This window comes from Haemaphysalis longicornis, unplaced genomic scaffold, assembly GCF_048455015.1.
Source record: "Haemaphysalis longicornis isolate Haplotype H1 unplaced genomic scaffold, Haemaphysalis longicornis Haplotype H1 scaffold_3, whole genome shotgun sequence".
NCBI lineage: Eukaryota > Metazoa > Arthropoda > Arachnida > Ixodida > Ixodidae > Haemaphysalis > Haemaphysalis longicornis.
The window spans coordinates 153579402-153586032 of record NW_027526335.1 but is presented as its reverse complement, the minus strand read 5'-3'; the positions used below and the strand labels follow the sequence as shown (position 1 = coordinate 153586032).

The following is a 6631-nucleotide window of genomic DNA, read 5'->3' as shown; positions in this document are numbered from 1 at the left end:
GCACGTAATGTTGGGCAGGACAAGGAAAGTTTTGCTACACGTAATGATAATAGAGCGAAAGCGGAAAAATCAAAGAAAAGGCACATTCGCCTCCCTGAACAACAAATCGGTGTTTCATTTTGCTCTTGGCACGACGTAATTATATCCTTCAGCTTCCTTCTACGTGTTACGACGTCCTGTCCTATTCATATATCGAGCTTCGGGCGCCTTATTGGCTCCCCGGAGGAGTATAAAAGCGGTCGTGTTCAGGAACACTTGTGATACCATCCGCAGGCGGAACCAGTATACCGCCAGAATGTCTTCGTCACCAGCCCACACCGCGATGAGCGATGGCAGCTTTTTTTCTCTCCGGCGAGATCCGCGAACTGCTCACTGGACGTTTCCAGGAAACAAACAGTTGCTGGCGCTGTTACTCTTCGGATACGTCTACGTCGTCAAGTTTGGGGGTCCCCGCTTCATGAAGAATCGGAAGCCATTCGACGGCATCAAGCCTGTTATCGCTCTCTACAACCTTGCCATGGTGGTGTGCAGTGTGTGGTTTGTGTCGGCTGTTCTCTCGAGGACGTATCTCGGTGGGGGCTACAACCTTATTTGCCAGGGAATTGACTACGACGCAAGAGACGAGAACACGATGTCACTCTTGAGCCTTCTGTGGTGGTACACCATGCTGAGGATAGGAGACTTCATTGACACCGTCTTCTTCGTCCTGCGGAAGAAAGACTCTCACGTGTCTTTTCTACATGTCACGCACCACGTTCTTGTCGTGTTCAACGGCTGGTACGGCCTCACGTACGGTGTTGATGGCCAGTCTGCCTTAGCTGTAGTGGTCAACGCGTCCGTGCACGCCATTATGTACTCTTACTACTTTCTATCTCTCCTCGGTCCTACAGTTCAGAAGCACCTGTGGTGGAAGCGATACCTGACACAGCTTCAGCTGGTTCAGTTTGTGGTACTGTTCGCCCACGCCTGCATTCCCTTCTTGTTGAACTGTGGTTACCCGAGGGTGCACGCTTGCGTCATCTTGTGGCAGTACATCCTGTTCTTCGGCTTGTTCATGCGTTTCTACATCAATAGCTACAAGTGGAAGCATACCCTCACGTGCGCCAATAATGATACGAATAGTAAGGAGCGATAAAATGCAGTGTCCCTCCGGCGTCAGGTTGCAAATTTTAAGAAGCCCTCACTGTTGTTCCTTGTTCGGCTCTTACTTTCGGTTTTGTTCCTTGTGGTAAAATTGTAAGTCTCTTCATCCCGTTACTGTTTGTGCATTTGTGATAATCGTTTATGTTGTCATGACGAAGTGTCGCGTCTACCGAACTTATAATTTTGTCAACAGAAAGCTAGTCATAAAGTGCCGATCTGTGAAACTATTTCTCATGTCAATGAGCTGTTCTTTTTGTGATTGTCTTGCTTTGACATTGCGGAGTTATATATTCCTCAGTTGTGTTTAGTCCTGTAATAAAATATGATAAGGACCACTTACTTTCCTGACAGCAAATATCCATTAAGTCCAACTCGTCAAATAAATTTTGACTGAAGACTAACGAAGATTCCGGATCTCTTGTGAACGGCACAGTGGATGGCGTGCACGCTGTAAAATATCTTGTAATGAAACTTTCCTAGTAAGTTTTAATTAATGGACATAAGCGTCCATTAAGGAGCAAGTCTCATATTTTTCATCAAACGTAAAAGTGAACTTGAAGGGTAACTGACGTCAACCACGGCTCCAACACGAATTGCATCAGAAGTCACGTGATCGGAGCTGGGGGTACTGCGCAGCTGAGAAGCGCGGTGGGGCTCCTCCGCTGTTTATGGGCTTTCGCATTCTTAGGCAAAAGCTGGCTTGAGTAACCATGCCAAAGTTTTCATACACGCAGTTTGCAATTCCCTAAGCTCTGTTTGCAGTTTACCTTTCTAGTGCGTATTGATAAAGACGTTTGCTTGTGTTCAATTTATAATACATGGAAAAAACTGGATTTTTAGCGCGAGGGCCCTGCAGCTTTCATAATTTTTGCGTACATTGGACTCAGATTAAACGAAACCGCAAGGTAGAATCTGTTCTGTTTATTAGTAGTCGTATCTATAAAAAATAGTTTAGCGTTTCGCGATGCGAAACCCAAGTCATAAAGCAGAGCGATGCATTATGAGCAAGGACTGTAGTGGACAAAAGTAAGCCGTGAATCTGTTTTAGAGTGTGCTCGTGTAATTTATAAAAAACACCAAAAATCTTTCTATTATTCCTGCCCAAGTACAGTGGGGGCAGCAATGTATGCCTTGTGTACAACTTTGTTTGCTTGTTTTAGTTTTGGGAGCATTCCGGTAGAAGCGAAGCCCTTTGCTGTGGACGTCTAATGTAGTCGTCGTAACCGTCGTCTCATGTAGTCACGGTACTAAAACACCGGGACACTCGTTGACGCCTCGCGCTAGAACGTCACGCGTATTAAAAAAAAAACACTGGAGCACTCGTTTACGCCTCGCGCTGGAACGCTTCGTAACCCATACTCAGAAAACACGTGGACACTCGCTTACGCCTCGCTCTAGAACGCTTCGTGCTTAAAGACACGAGCCGTTTACAGTAAAACTGTATACCTCTATCCACGAACGGTTTCATCTCCGTTGGCACGAACGCCAAGGCGCCAAGAATACGCCTGTACACTGGATGCTTCGCCACTTCCAAGGTTCACATTAGTCAGGATGGCCCGAAATTTTTTTAATACTGACACCAATGGTCTACAGACAGCGCATGATGATGATGAATAAACTTTATTTCAGTCTAGGTGGTGAGGTTAAAGACCCGCCCCGTGGGAGGCTTCCTTAGTCCAGGATGCCTTGGTCCGTGCTGGCCATCCTTGCCCTCTTCGCTAATCGTCGCGGGTCTGAGAGGTTGGAGCTGGTCATTAGTTGAACCCATTGCTCATAGGTAGAGCTGCGGTTAGGGGTGAGGGTTGGGGATTGCTGTCACTCCCATACCATGTGGTACAAGGTGCCTGTTTGGGGGCAGTATTTACATATGGCGGGGTATAGGGTGTGGTACATGGTATTTAGAAGGGTGTTATGGGGGTAGGAGTTAGTTTGTAATCTCCTGTAGGTGGTAGCTTTATCACGAGAGAGGTGCAGGTGGGGGAGTGGGTATTCGCGACGCCCGTTCCTAATAGTGGTGACTTCTTCGGCGTATGTTTGCAGTGGGGTGGGCTTAACTGTTGCTTCAGACGGATTCATGGCCCTCGTGGGAAACGGCCCCGTGCGAGTGAGCGCGGGCAGCGGCGTGCGCCGCCTCGTTATCCCAAGGGATTCGTAACCTGGAGACCAAATTATTTACAGTTTCGGGAGTGCTTTCCTGTGATGTAGAATTGCGAAGGCGGGTTCCGGGGCGCGTCCATGTAGGTAGTTTCTGCAAGCGGCTTGGCTGTCAGTAATAATTGTTAAAAATTCTTCGCCTGTTGCGGCGGCAAGGGTAATGGCAACCTCTTCAGCTGTTCCGATAGATTTGGTGAAAACAGTCACTGGAGTGAGCTGAGTTCTTTTCGCATTGACCACGCTGGCGGCTTGTGCAAATTTGTGGGAGTATGGAGTTGCGTCCGTATGTTGGGTGCATGGGAGGTGGCGTGATTGTTTGTGAATGTTGCGCGATTTCGCTGCTCGGCGTTCCTTGTTGTATGTGGGATGCATAGTCCGTGGGATCGGAGCAACATGAATATTTTGTCGTATAGACAGGGGGATGCGAATTTTCTGGTCGTGGTTGGGTGGTATAGAGTATTGTAGTTTCAAGAGCGTTGCCCTACCCGGGGGAGTTAGTTTAGGCCGTTGTAGCTGATAAGTGCGGTGTGCTTGTTCGATTTCTTCCCATTCGTTGTGGACACCAAACTGAAGAAATTTCGTAGTTGCGGTCTTCAGGGGGCGGCCTAGGGAAGCCTTGTATGCTTGGTGGATCGCTCAGTCAAGTTTAAGGATCTCGGCTGGTTTGAGGGTTATGTATGGAGCACCATACGCTATCCGGCTGATGATGGTTGGTATGAGGGGAAGTGTGTCGGTTTCCTTAAAGCCGAAGCGACGATGAGAGACGCGATGTATGAGGTGCGTGAGCTGGGAGAGGGTCCGCTGTAGGGGGGGGGAGAGGGGGAGTGATCGTTTAGGAGCCTGAGCATTCCTTTGGAATGGTTATAAGTCCTAATATGGGGAGGTGGGGGACGTTGGGGACTCGCTGGTTGTTGATCTTGAGTTCCGGGTCGGGTATATCTTGCGCTTTCTCTTGGTCATTTTGCTCAGTGTTAAAAGGGCCGATTTTTCAGGAGCACATTCAAGATCGTGTGCTTGGAGGTATTGCTGCGTCACACATGTTGCACTTTGGAGGGCATCTTCTTGGGCACCCATGGATCATGTATACATCCACAGACATTTCATGCCGCAGGTTGGAGTTCGCTTCCTGAATTAATTGGAGGTCTTTCATTTTGTATTGAAGAACACAACAAAATCAAGAGTCTCCTACGGACGGCGCCCTTGTTGCAAGAACCGTTTCTTTAAAGTGAAAATTCGAGAAGTCGTTGATTACCTCAATCTTCGTTTCCAACGCACTGCCGGTGTGCAGCCCTTTCCGCGCTGCCATTGGATTCCGAGTTTGCGACGAAGCTTCGCGTACAGTACTAAATAAAGGCTCCAAGTGGAAAACATACCTGAACACAACTGCAAGCACAGCGGGGCAGTGTGTGGAATGCGCGAGGAAATCAAAAACCCGCCATCAAGGAAAGCGTGGAGTAAATCGTACCTTCATGGCCCTACGCTTGCCCGACTAGCTGCTGATGAGATGGTGCTTCGGCTCCGTTTAAGCAGTTGCTGCTATTGTTGTTGTCGGAAAACGTTTACTTAGAAAAAAGGAGAGGAAAGGAGAGAGAAAGTCAAGAGCGGTGGGTTCCACCTTCTTGGTCGCGTAGGGCTCGGGCCGTCGCTGCAGCCTTCACCCGAGAGAGCCAGGCTTCCTAGTTTTCGATCTAGCAACTAAACGGTGGTCGGGAAAATATCAGCTCCGAATAGCGAGTGTATTGTTTTTTTTACATCGCCTAATGTCAATCTTACGATTTCCGTCATGCCTGTACCATTTCGGCTGCAGTTCGGTTCACCGAATTTCGTTTGTCAAGATCCAACTGTACTCGGATACGGGGGGGAAATCTTACTGCCGGCCTGCACGTGGCCTCCCCTGCCGGCGGACTGGGCTGTGTCGGTCGGTTTCGGCTGTCCTGCTTTGGTCCGTCGCAATGGCAGGAGTCAGTGGTGTGCCAGGCCCACTGTATTGGGTATTCAACGCCCATGGGAGCTTGAGCAACTCCCAGGCACTCTGAGGGCAAGTGTCCTCCAAGAACACCGATGCGTGATGCGGACGCAGGCCCGGACAGCCTGGGTGGCTACCGAGGTTGGTGCTTGGAATGGTAATTCGATCAAAATGTGCGGTCGCAAATTTCTGTGGATCAACTATGATTCTCTTTGGCCGGGGGCGGTAACGCGCTCCTGTGGGTGGAGCGCGTTACCGCCCCCGTGGAGTGGAGCGCGTGTGTGGGTGGAGTGTGGGTGGAGGCCGGGGGGTCAATGTTGCGAAGTGCAACTGCACCAAGCGGTACAGTTTGTGTTATAGTGGCGCACGGTTACTGAAGCAATGTGAGCGCTACCATGAGGCCGGGGGAGTGGCGAGCCCCTGTAACCGCAGCTCGGAAGGGGCCTATAAACACGAACCGATCTGCTCGCCGAGGGAGGTGACGAGCCCATGTAACCCAAGTCATAGGGGTACATGCGGTACAGTTTGTTTTATCGTGCCATGCTGAAGCATGGGTACACACAATGAGGCCGGGGGTGTAGCGAACCTCTGTAACCGGAGCATGGAAGGGGCCTTTAACGCGAACTGGTCTGCTGACCGAGGGAACTTGATGAGCCCTTGTAACCTTCAGTCTTGGGGGCGAGAGGGCAGAGCCACAGGGAGTTCCTCAGAGGATCCCTTTTATCCCGAAATATGGTTTTGTGGAGCAACTATGACTCTCGGCTAGGGGAAGTAGCGAGCCCCTGTAATCCAGTGTGGGAGGAGGCCAAAGGCTGGGGGTGGTAACGCGCCCCTGTAATCCAGCGTGAGAGGAAGCCAGCGGGTCAATGTTGCGACGTAATCACTGCGCTCAAGCGGTACAGTTCGCACGTAGTGTTGGCGTACCATTGCTGAAGCAATGGGTAGACCACTACCGAGCCGGGGGCGTGCACACCCCTGTACCCATAGCTTGGGGCTCGTTCTGGTGAACTTGCGAACTGGTCTGCAGGCCGGGGGTTGTGACAAACCCTTGTAACCTAATGTCATAGGGGCCAGAGCGTGGAAGTACGGTAATTCCACGAGACCTCCTCGAGGAATCGGGGAGGCCGCACAATCCCTTCCCAGGGAGCGTGCAAAACGGCCGCCACTGCGGAGGTTCCTGGTACAACTGGAATCAGGTCCTACGCGGAGGTCGGGCGGTCGGGTGTCAACCCGGCACTTGGCAATGCGATTGAAGCAGGAAAGCGTGTCTAGATCGATCGACTATGACTTTCTTTGGCTGGGGGAAGTAACGCACCCCTGTAATCCAGCGTGGGAGGAGGCCGGCGGCTCAAGTTGCGAAAGTAGCAA

The 6631-nt window shown here is 50.6% G+C and overlaps 1 pseudogene; it reads left to right on the top strand.

Moving 5' to 3' along the window:
* The first annotated feature begins 239 nt into the window (after positions 1-239).
* Positions 240-1550, top strand: LOC144175141 (very long chain fatty acid elongase AAEL008004 pseudogene; annotated as a pseudogene).
* Positions 1551-6631: the final 5081 nt, after the last annotated feature.